Raw genomic sequence first — 10,103 nt, forward strand, 5'->3', positions numbered from 1 at the left:
ATTTTGTGAAATTTTTTATTTCAATAGGTAAACCTACTGTACATTATTTTTTGCGTAATCTTGCAAAATTAAGGTATAACAAATTACAATGACGTTCAATGGTCGTCTATAAAAACAAATTATAGCTAAAATAAAAAAAAACTGTATTATGGAGCAAGTTACGCATTCAATTCTAAATAGGTCGATTCGATAATTTTTATTAGTCTGGAGGAACCAAACAGAATTTAAACGACTAGTCACCGCCTATTGGCTGCAGTAAAGTGATGAGATGACACTTCGTGGGCCTCGTCCCACCAACGACAATAGTATGATGTACTAAAACTACAGACAATGTTGTATCTTTCCCCATCCTTGATAACGTAACCCAATGCCTATGATGAATATAACTATAATATAAACTATTTCTATAACTAGAAAATCAGACCTAATTATATTTAGTTACATTTCGTTATGGATGTGAGCCGGACGTTTTCCCGAAAGACACTTGCCCGAATGCTGTTTGCCCGAAGGCCGATTTCCTGAATGTGCACTTGCCCGAATGCGACATATATCCGAATGGACACTTGCCCAAATGCGACAAATGATCGAATGGACACTTGCCCGAATGCGACAAATGCCCGAAAGCCACTTGCCCGAAAGCCATTTGCCCGAAAAATGTTAATATTAGATAATAAATAATATTACCGAATAGACATTCTTAATCAATTGAAGTTTGAAATTTTGATCATAAACACAATTCTAAGCATAAAAACACACTTGATTATATTTTTTTTTAAATTTAGCTTTGATTTTTTTTTTACTTTCTCGTATATACGAAGTATAGAGAAAGTCTTGTAATCGTGCAAAAAAAAATCGAGATTTTTACAAATGTCGACGTTTTACACCTCACTGATACGGAAAAACATAATTTTGCAATCTTGTCCGTATGTCTGTCTGTCTGTCTGTCTGTCTGTCCGTGTATAAACACGATAACTTGAGTACCGTTACAGCTAGGTTGATGAAATTTCATATATAAGTATTTTATCAAAATCGTAGATTCGTATCAACTTTTGAGCGATTTCCGATAACTGGAAGTGGTACTTTTCCTACTTTGAATTTTTCAAAAGCCTGTAAATTGAGTACTATTTCAGATAGATAAATGAAGTTTCACATGTAAGTAAAAGATCTAATTCTCTACATTCTGTTAAATTTTGAGTAATTTCCGTTGACTGGAAGTAGTACTTTACGCTACTTCCGATTTCTCAAAAAACTAATGTAAATTTTAAAAGTACTAATAATATTGCGCACTATTAGGCGCTTTTTTATTTTGGTGTGCAATTAATTCGTCTACGAGATTTTATTCTATTTTTAAAACTTTAAGTATTTAAAATGGATTAAAAATCATGTCTATTGGGCTTGTAAGTTGTTAAAGTAGCTTACCAAGTTCTCGCTCCGGTAGTTGCCAGCTGGCGTTTTTTTGTTTTTTCAAACCAAATGTGAATATTTTTTATTTTTTTTTAAGTTATGAAATCTACTTTCGTTTTTGGAATAAAAAAAACTCCGACAATAAGTTGTTTTAAGTAAATTAAGTTTAAAATAACACACACACACACACAAATATATTATATTTTATATAGATCTAGATAGATCTAGAATACAACATGTATACTAATAATACATCTATAATCTATATAAAATATGATATTTATAGGCCTAAAAGATTTCAATCGTAAATCTGAAATCAAGCCTAATTTAATTAATAAATATATATAGCCTAGATCTAGAGTCTAGATTTCTAGATCTAGAATTCTAGATCTAGATCTATGACTTTAAAAAAAACCCTCTTGAAAATTCCGACTTAGACAGTAACATACGACATACAGGATTTATTTTTAATTTATAGACTCAAGAGTAGTCTAGAGATCTAGATTCTAGATCTAGTTTCTTTTATTTTACAGTGTAGTTGAGTGGAATTAATTACTAAATTACTAAATAGGCTATTTACTTAAAGACAGGTAGACTAGAATATGTTCAATATCAATTTATATATAGAATCTAGATTATTCTAGATCTAGCGAAGTTTAGTGTAGTCTTGTTGTAGAACTTAAGAACTAAATCTAGAGTGTAGGCAACTGTAGTAATTTAGATCTAGAATCTAGTACTATGTGACGTCATTTTAGGGGGTGGGGGTCTGGCTTTTTGTGACGATGTGTAGGGGGAGGGGGGGGGGGAAGGTAAAAATCGTCAAAAAAATGCGTGACGTCATTTATAGATGACCCCCATGGAGAAGATCCACACAGAAACAGTTGAAGGAAAGGGGCCTAACATTCAAACAGGTAGAGGTACCAACATGATTTTAGAGATTATGTAGATATACATATATATATATATATATATAGGGGGAGGGGTAGAGAGAGAGAGGGTTCATCTGTAAATTGCATCACATTTTATGATGATTTTTACCTCCCCCTCATAAAGGAGGGTAGTAAAAAGAAGAATGTATGATAGCTGGGTAATCCTAATTTATATAATCCGATTATTGTGGTAAATAAAAGTCAACATATCTAGCCTAACAAAATGCCATGAATTTAAAATATATATTATGACTTAGAGAAAGTTTGGTGAAATGGAAATATCTGCAAATTTGATTTATTGATGATGTGTAACTTGTTTATATTATTCCTTTGGAGCTGATATTAATAAAAAGTTAATGAAATTATAGAGTTTTATCCAATTGATGTTTCTAAAGCCTTGCATGAACTTAATTTAAATATATTTAGCTGCCCAGGCAAAGAACCCAATGAATTTTCCAGAATTGGCTTGTCGTTTGACCAATGGTAACAAAGAGAATCACCCAGGATCTTCGCTGATAAGAAAATCTGAAGACATACCTTATTCTTCTATATCTAAATGTGATTTGTCTAATGAAAATATTTATTCAGTGACAATTGCTAAAGATATTTTACCATTATTTCAAACATCATCTTCTGAAATGTTGTTTTCTATCTCTAAACCTTCCACAATTTCTTCAAGTTTCAAGAGATATTTTAACATCATTGCCTACTTCCCACAGTTCTTATGTTCAAAATTTGCAATTTTCTGAGAAACAAAGTAATAATAAATTTGTACCCAGTGTTTTAGTTTCAGCTCCATTAAAATTTAATAAACCAATCAATTTCAAAATTAAATGTTTCTTATCCCATATGAAAGTAGTCTGTTTTATTTAAGAAAAATCACCTTTAAAAAAATTTAATGTTTGAATGTCAATAAATTGTTGACATGGACTGGTTTGCGGGTAAGCTTTTATACTTAGTGTACAATAAAGATTCAGTTTTGATGTCAATATAGTTGCTTCTGAAAGAATTAAACTATAAACAATAGCATTTATATTAATATCTCAATGGCAGTTCAGTATACTTTCATCATTGTTTTCAAATAACAAAACAGAACTACAGTTTTAAAATTGAAAAAAAAAATGAAAATAATTTCATAAATGGATGGTTTTTTAATTACTTAAAACAGAAGATGCATCAATACAGCATTACAATGTATATGATTAATATTTCTTTTCATGGACAATCATCATTTAAATTCTTCATTAAAAGTTAAATTCAGCTTCCTTGTGTCTAAAAATCCACATCCATGCTGTTCCATTTACCTAGAAATTAAATAAATAATATTTTTAACAACTTTCTGTAATATGAAAAAATTAATCATTGATTAAAACAGACAGCCAATATAGCAGTTGAATTAAAATTCACCTGTTCATATTATTTAAGAATTAGAACACTGAATCGATTTCAAACTTGGGCTTAAGCTAAAAAATGGCTTATTATAAAAAAAAAAATTCAGCTCACCTTTAGTTCAAGATCAGCACCAATAGCCACAGTAAAGTGTGAGAAAATTGCTTGCCAAGTACCTAAGGAATTTAAATATAATAAATTATTAAGTTTATCCATATATTATATTAAAATGATTATTTAACTAATATGAGATATTATATATATATATATATATATATATATATATATATATATATATATATATATATATATATATATATAAAAGGTTTAATTTATTGTAAAGGTTCAGTTTTCTATCTACTTAGCTTGTCTTAAAAACTAAAATATCTGGTATACAGTTAACCATATCTTAACTATTACAAAATTATTAGTTTCATTTTCATTACTTGTAACTAAAAATTGTAGTCAATAGATCTAAAACTTAATTCTATTAACAGCTAACTGTAACCATACTGACTCTGACCAATTTATTAATTTTTGTACCCTGTAATTCATTAATAATTAGGCTTATACTAAAAGGCCGAAAGTTATCAATTGTAGATTTTATAGTCCCTGGTCTAGACTAACAAGACTAGCCTACAAGTCTAATAGTACTAATACACATGATCTAGTTTATAAGTTTACAACTAGGCAACTTGCTAGAAGACTAGTACTTAACCAAACTTTAACTTGCTAAAAATAAAAGGGCCTAATACAATAATAGATGGCCTAGTAATACTTTTTTTTTTACTGTGCTACTTACACTGCTTTTGGTACTATTACTATGACTAACTAACTACTAACTAAACTCTATTGTAGCTTGATGGAGATCTATCATCTTGCTCTTCTAGTAGTCTACACTACTTACTACTTAGAAAAGTAGTAGCACTACTGTAACAATTTCAAACTAAATTTAATCTATATCTCTCTCTATTACTAGATCTACTCATTGCAACACTGTAGTCTGATAAGTCTGTAAGCCCTAAATGTATCTAGACCTAGATTCTAGTCTAATTTAGTTTCAGTCTAGTTATTAATACCTACACTCTACAATAGTCTACAGTACTCTACACTACACTCTACTACTACTCTAATCACTCTACTGGCTACTGATCTAGATCTAGTAAATAGTAAATAGCTAGAGTAGATCTAGTCTAGATTCTAGATATAAAAAAAATAATTTAAAATTAAAAACAGGTTAGCCTTACTAGGCATTACTAGCTCTTACTATACTAAACTTAACCAATAACTAGGGTAGGTTTTACCTAAACTAGATCTAATCTAGATCCAGTGTTTCTTCCAGACTTTTTTCTCCGGGGGGGCACTTGAAATCTTCGGGGGGGCGGTAAAATTTTTTCGGGGGGGGCGGACACTGTTAAAAGTATATATTTTCTATATAAATTCTATAAATTTCATTTCGTTCGGGGGGCGGTAAAAATTTTTCGGGGGGGCAAAGCCCCCCCGAAGAGATGCCTGGAAGGGTAATCTATCGTTTTGGGTACGTAAAATCGCCCGCGACTAGTAATGTGAAAAACAGGTGACTCCTTACATTTTAATAATTATTTCATATTTTGAGGAGGATTTATGTTTTAAAAATACAAAAATGTTTCCTTGTTTCATTTATGTACCTGTTTTTAAACAATTGAATTAAAACTTTTCAGTAATAAATGAAGACTAGCGATGTTTCCAACAGATGCAACCATGCTCATTTACTATAGCAGCCATCTTGTTAAAGTTTTATTTTTATAGACTTAAAGCGCAAGATTCAGGCGGAAGTCACTCTATTTTATAAATGGCTGCTGTTTATATAGTATATAGCAAATCTTGCTTGCAGACACTGCTGTTTAAAGTTAATTTCTGGCCTATTTTGATATATTTAGCCATTGATTTAGGTTTATTATTCATTTATCTATAATATTTGACACAAACATATCACAATATACTTCTATAAGTTCTATTACAGCCTTGACAATGAGGTAACGTTTTCGTACATTAATAGCCGCGGGCGATTTTACGTACCCAAAACGATAGATTACCCCTGGAAGAAACTCTGTCTAGATCTAGAATCTATCTAGATCTACTAGATTCTCTAGATCTAGATTTTAGATCTAGGGCCTACCATACTACCATCTGCAACTAGAATCTAGATCTATTCTACTATCTCTATCTAGATCTAGTAATACTATCTAGTATCTATCTAGCCATCTATCTACAAGCTACTTCTAATAACTAATATATAATAGGCCTACTTCTAAAATATTAAACAGTAATCACTGAGTAATCAGTACTAGAGTCTAGTTCAGTAATCTAGCTAGATCTAGGTCTATTAACATTAACATTGTTGTCTAAGTTCTAGATATCTAGATCTAATATCTATTCTAGATCTAGAATCTAGATCTAGATCTAGATTCGATTAATAAGTAAGTCGTAGGCTGAGTGAGACTGGAAGTCATCCTCATTTTCCTGTTGTTTTAGTTTTTACCGTCATCCTTTTCTTAATATTTTATCTAGATCACTAAAATACTAGATCTAGAATCTAGATCTAATATATTCTAATTCATGAACTTATACTCTTAGAACTAGATTAAAGCAATGTAGATCTTAGTAGGTAGATTCTAGAATCTAGGTCTAGATCTAGATCTAGGTCTGGGAATCTTAAGTCTCGTAGCAAAGACTGAGTAGAGTCAGAGTAATGTCCCCTAGCCTTGGACAAACTATCAACAAAAGAAATAAAATCAATATACTTACCGCCACAAAACTTTTATATTCAAAAATGCATACACATGTGTTTGTTCCCATCCATATGAACAAAACAGCGTTGAAAGTTTTTACAGTTGTTGCATTTCTGGAACGTTTGATGATTTTGAAATCTTGAAGCGGGACCTACTAACAAATAGCCGCCATGTTTTTTGTTATCAATGGGAAACCCCGTTCACAACAATTGATTTAGTTCGAAAACTTTTATCTCTCCCTGGCTAACCAGACACGAATTAACGCGAGAAAGAACGATAAACTTACAAGTTCTATAGCCGTGTTATTTTATATAAAAATATTCGAGAAAGTTTAGGGGAGATCACTCCCGGTTTATTTAAACTGAGAAATTGCTGTAAAAATCGTTACTCTTTATTAAATGTAAGCGACGGTGACTTGTATTCTTTTGATGAATGTTTTAACACCTTGTTTAGCCGACGTGTTGCGGCGGTTATACAGCATGTATGACACGGTGTAGGCGGCGCGGCGTCTCGCACCATTGAACAGAGCCTCGTTTGTTTGATTGATCTGACATAAACACTGGTTACCTTGCGATTACTAATCGCCACGGTCAGTTTGTGCTAACTCAGAAGTGAGAGCTATAAATTCACTAGATAGACAATTAAATAGAGGACAAGCAAGATGCATCCGCATACATTCCTATCTTACTTCAAATTTACCCTGCGGTTTCCCATACAAAATCATTCGCTTACCGCGTGTATATATACATATATATATATATATATATATATATATATATATATATATATATATATATATATATATATATATATATATATATATATACATATATATATATATATATTATAATAAATACTTTTCTAGGATTCCCCGATTAAAATCTACCATCGTTTATGGAGACTTGGTTTGACAAGCACATAATGTAACATTATCAAACAAAATAATGTGTATGTCACTTGCGGTCAGTGTGCTTTATAGTAAAAACTCTTTGACTTACTCGGACGAAATACTTCAGTCAAAAGGAATGAATGTCTCTGTGTTCTCGATCCTACTATGATAAGCTAAATGTTTCGTTTCTTTGTTTCAAGTTTTAATGACATCACACAGACATATTCATGTTACACTTTTATATGAAGTCAGATAGAGATATTTATGTTAGACTTCTACATGACGTCATCAAGACACATTGATGTCTACAAAAATAGCAATATAAACAGAAAGTGATATTTCAATGCCAATGGTAGACAAAGGTACATAATATTCTCCACGTAGAGACAGAGCAGTTTAAACCCAACGGGATCCGAACCTACCATTCCACTCGGCATCAAATCTTAATATTACACTTGTAAGTGACGGCAAAGACCACTATGTTATGTCCTTTAGAAGGCGTCCAACTTTCGATATTCCATAAAGTAGGTGTGCTTATAATTACAGAGCGATAATTTCATCAAGCGTGACGTGCTTGCTGTAGAGATATAGCGATATCACATGTGGTGGATGTACAAAATAATTAATGATCAACTTAATTATTACACAAAAGATTTGAACACAAGAAAGGTTTGCTGTGTGTTTCATTAACTCCTACACAAAAATCCATTTCTTAAAAAAATATTGAACAATCAGACTGGTGCATATCTATGCTAAGTACTACAAAAAAATTTGATTTGTTAAAATACAATATTGAACTTCTTCTTCTTCGTTCTTAATTTAAGTGTTGTAAGGGATCCCCCTCCAACACAATTACGGATACATGTCAAAGAGTTATGCACCATTGAGGCCATTAACTTCGATTTCAGCCTGTTTTTCTTTTTGGATTTGCATCCACAGCATTTGTACAACCAAGAAAAAGCTACAAGGCATCAGTTGTTTGATTTTGGAGTAGTCTATTCTAGAAGTGGCTGTTCCCGGCTAACGAGCATCAACTGCTCGGGGGTTCGACCTCGAGACTTTTCGGCTTTGCAACCATGAGTTTTACCGACTCAAATACACCGATTCCCAAAATATTTAACGAATTGGTGCATTTATTACCAATTTGATAGATCAATATTTTTTTTACAAGCTGGGTAGTTTAAAAAATCGATCTGCTTAGAAAATATTGAACTATCAAATTGGTGCACATATATGCTGGATAATTTAAAATGTACAAAGTTCTCAATCAATGTATATTGAGTGGCGTATACAGGCGTCTATTTTTCAAGCTTTTAATTAACTCACTTCCTCTGTTGTCAGTCGTCAGTCTGTCGTCAGTCTGTCTAGCTAGATCGAACCGCCCGAGCGAAATTGCAGGCATTTCTAATTGACAGATGCGGTTCGTAGTTGGTACGTGGGTCAAGACATGAAGACAATGCAACAGGACATTAAATTTGGCTTAATTGGTTGCCTAATTTATTTTTGATGAATTAATTAAATGTGTCCAAACTAGTAGGCTGTCTCATCAAACTATTCCGTGCTATTATAAACGCGTCATCACTTTCAATAGGCGCGCAATGGTTTTAAGTCATGTATTGTAAATAAAACATGTAAAGTACTAAAAAAGTAATAAAAAACTTTTAAATAACAAGCTTTTAATGCGCTAAAAAGAAGAAGATAAATTATAGACTACTCTTTAAACAACACTATAAAGGAAAGCGAGGGTCTCTTCATAAATATTAGTAAAGGTATCTAACAGATACTAAAGTAACCTACGGTTTTCTTTATAATTATTTCAATAGAGAAAATAATTAAACAAAAGAAGTATGTAGGAATTTTTACATTAAAGATAGATCACTATTTAAAACAAATATAGTAGTGGTGATTTTGTGGTTTATTTTTCTATCAGGTTTAGGAAAAATTGCCTTTTTATAAGTGTGCAGTTTCTCTATAAAAGCAGTAAGTACAAATCAAATAAAAATATGCAACTTATTAATGACTTATCCAAAGATCTTAATAGGCTGAACCACATAAAGCCTAGCCCCCACTTGACCAACAAGACTTGCCACCAGACTTGTGTTACTGGGGTTAAAGTCCAACAACTGACAGAGCCCCGTGGACTGGAACCAGTTGAAGGCCAGACAAATCCGAGTGTCCCTGACCCCCAGACAGCTGAGGGCGCAGAACGCCGGTGTTTCTGTAGTGATAGTGACAATGGGAGACAGACTGAGTACCGTGTCGTCGTACCCTGTGTAGAACGCTTCCATAGGGTCCATGGACGTCGACATCGCCTCCAGTTCACAGAAATGAAGATAGTCTGGTGTGTATCTAAAAAACAGATTCATGTGGTTCGTTATTTTTAAATATAGAATTGACTAGCTTAACACCAAAATCAATTAACAAACGATAACGGGATTAACTCTATTCTGCTGTAAATCCCACTACTCAAATATAATAACCATAGGCGGATCCATGGTTGGCAGAGGTGTTGCTAGGTGGAGGCGGGAGGGTGCGGACCGCACCTGGTGACACCACGTAGGGGGTCACGCCAAGACAAAAAATTACACAATTTATAGATCGAATATGCTTTTTGACAATTAAATGAGTGATCAATTGGAGTTAAACAGTATGTTTGATAGAAATTGACAATCCCGACAGAGGTGAAGTGAGGGGTTGTGGAAGGACACCATGATATAAACC

At 32.5% G+C, this 10,103-nt stretch overlaps 1 long non-coding RNA gene across 1 annotated transcript; it reads right to left on the reverse strand.

Annotated features, from left to right (window-relative positions):
- Nucleotides 1–3,456: 3,456 nt before the first annotated feature.
- On the reverse strand, nt 3,457–6,784 carry LOC131947491 (uncharacterized). Its single transcript, XR_009387888.1, has 3 exons — nt 6,510–6,784; nt 3,837–3,898; nt 3,457–3,637 (listed from the first exon to the last, which is right to left on the reverse strand). It is a non-coding gene; the product is annotated as an uncharacterized LOC131947491 (long non-coding RNA).
- Between the last annotated feature and the right edge of the window lie 3,319 nt (nt 6,785–10,103).

The sequence above is a fragment of the Physella acuta genome, unplaced genomic scaffold, assembly GCF_028476545.2.
Source record: "Physella acuta isolate Inbredline_101_S28 unplaced genomic scaffold, ASM2847654v3 ptg000595l, whole genome shotgun sequence".
Lineage (NCBI taxonomy): Eukaryota > Metazoa > Mollusca > Gastropoda > Physidae > Physella > Physella acuta.